Source organism: Schistocerca nitens, chromosome 7, assembly GCF_023898315.1.
Source record: "Schistocerca nitens isolate TAMUIC-IGC-003100 chromosome 7, iqSchNite1.1, whole genome shotgun sequence".
Classification (NCBI taxonomy): domain Eukaryota; kingdom Metazoa; phylum Arthropoda; class Insecta; order Orthoptera; family Acrididae; genus Schistocerca; species Schistocerca nitens.
The window spans coordinates 310,981,325-310,983,824 of NC_064620.1; the positions used below are offsets into that span (position 1 = coordinate 310,981,325).

Consider the following 2,500-nt stretch of genomic DNA (forward strand, 5'->3'; position numbering starts at 1 on the left):
CGTATCGTTATTTTTCGTCACTACCTCCCCGTGCCGGGAGTGGGTAATTTGCGCGCCTGCTGCCTTCCTTGGATGTGGTAGCCGTTTCTCAGGCTCCCTCTCCGGAATCGAACCCTGATTCCCCGTTACCCGTTACAACCATGGTAGGCGCAGAACCTACCATCGACAGTTGATAAGGCAGACATTTGAAAGATGCGTCGCCGGTACGAGGACCGTGCGATCAGCCCAAAGTTATTCAGAGTCACCAAGGCAAACGGACCGGACGAGCCGACCGATTGGTTTTGATCTAATAAAAGCGTCCCTTCCATCTCTGGTCGGGACTCTGTTTGCATGTATTAGCTCTAGAATTACCACAGTTATCCAAGTAACGTGGGTACGATCTAAGGAACCATAACTGATTTAATGAGCCATTCGCGGTTTCACCTTAATGCGGCTTGTACTGAGACATGCATGGCTTAATCTTTGAGACAAGCATATGACTACTGGCAGGATCAACCAGGGAGCTGCGTCAACTAGAGCTGAGCAGCCGGCCGCCCGGGAGTGTGTCCCGGAGGCCCGCGCGAACACGCAAGCGTCCGCTCAATTATTCCGCAAACAGGAGGAGGCTGGGCTCCCCTGCACGATACACCTCGAAACCCTCTCAGGTCCCGGCGGCGCGCAGCGCCGTCCTAAGTACTTGGTCGGGTTCGAGAGAGGCGCAATCGCCCGGAGATAGGCGAGTAGACGCTTTCAGTGCGACCACCCGTGCTCCCAACTGAGCTTGCCGCTGCCGACAGAGGCCCGGGAGCGTGCTGTCGTGGTGTTGCCGGCGGGAGACAACACGCGGCCACAAACAGTGGCCGGGCAGCTCCAACGCCAGCGCCACAGAGGGGCAGAGCCCCACTTGGGTGCCAAAGCGAACTCTCCCAGCACAGCGCACGCGCCAACACATCCGCACAGCTGCGATACAAACCACCTGCGAGAACCGCGGGGGCGACCGAGCAGCAGACGGCGTCGCGGCGCCGAGTGCCGGGCGGCGGCGCATCCTCAACGCACACAGTCCTCAATCGGACCAGCACACTGCAGATGTCCACCGCGCTTCGCACCGGGCCCGCGAGGACCCACTTTGGCCGCACGGCGCCGCGCGTTGGGTGCGCCGGCGCGCAGCTGCGCCGCCTGCCGCGTCCGTCGGCCGGCGCGCCTGCCACTGGGCGCCCCCACCAGCCGGCTGTAGCGCGTGCGCCCACGCAGCGCGCGGCCAGCACGCCGGGCGCTCCCCCCTCACCGGCCGGGGACGGTCCCACCCAGCCACCGCCGCGTATCGCTTCATACCCACATGCCCACTCACGTTCGTGGGTATGACGGGTGTCGCTGAAGCAACCAGTTAATACCTGTACCGATTGTCGCAATCAATGATTCACCTCCAGCGTATACAACCGCGCAACAACGGATTTCCAGTTCATTTGCGTAACTTGGGCAGCAAACGTAGACGTCCATCTACATTTGCAAATTCAGTGGGTCTTGCATGCCTGGATGATATGCGTCACGACACGCCACATCAGCCCACATACATGCTGCGACGTATGCACGAGAGAACACGTGGAAGGTGGCCCGCGTACGTATGCGAATGCCATTGCACAGCTGCGAAGCTCATTGAACACGCAAACTCCCGCCTGACGAACTAGAGGCGACAGGGGAGCGATATAAGTCTTACAGCAGTACACATTACAGTGGATAGCGGGACCATGTGGAACGTACGCACCACTCGCTAGATGTTGTGAGGGTACGCACCGTAACATGAATCAATACGCAGGACACCAGAGAGTGCGAGCACTGACCTATGTTGAGAGGGTTGCGATTAGGCAACGCTACATGAATGTTTCAATTCATATAACAATTACAGGTTAGGTTAGGGCGCAACGTGCGTTAGGTTAGGGCGCAACGTGCGTTAGGTTAGGGCGCAACGTAGGTTAGGTTAGGGCGCAACGTAGGTTAGGTTAGGGCCCAACGTAGGTTAGGTTAGGGCCCAACGTAGGTTAGGTTAGGGCCCAACGTAGGTTAGGTTAGGGCCCAACGTAGGTTAGGTTAGGGCCCAACGTAGGTTAGGTTAGGGCCCAACGTAGGTTAGGTTAGGGCCCAACGTAGGTTAGGTTAGGGCCCAACGTAGGTTAGGTTAGGGCCCAACGTAGGTTAGGTTAGGGCCCAACGTAGGTTAGGTTAGGGCCCAACGTAGGTTAGGTTAGGGCCCAACGTAGGTTAGGTTAGGGCCCAACGTAGGTTAGGTTAGGGCCCAACGTAGGTTAGGTTAGGGCCCAACGTAGGTTAGGTTAGGGCCCAACGTAGGTTAGGTTAGGGCCCAACGTAGGTTAGGTTAGGGCCCAACGTAGGTTAGGTTAGGGCCCAACGTAGGTTAGGTTAGGGCCCAACGTAGGTTAGGTTAGGGCCCAACGTAGGTTAGGTTAGGGCCCAACGTAGGTTAGGTTAGGGCCCAACGTAGGTTAGGTTAGGGCCCAACGTAGGT

The 2,500-nt window shown here is 58.0% G+C and overlaps 1 non-coding gene across 1 annotated transcript in view; it reads right to left on the bottom strand.

The window, feature by feature from the left end:
• The window catches only part of LOC126197139 (small subunit ribosomal RNA), a 1,909-nt gene extending 1,407 nt beyond the window's left edge, over positions 1 to 502 (bottom strand). Inside the window, exon 1 of the ribosomal RNA XR_007539535.1 lies at positions 1 to 502. This exon is cut by the window's left edge and continues 1,407 nt beyond it. This is a non-coding gene — a ribosomal RNA (small subunit ribosomal RNA).
• Positions 503 to 2,500: the final 1,998 nt, after the last annotated feature.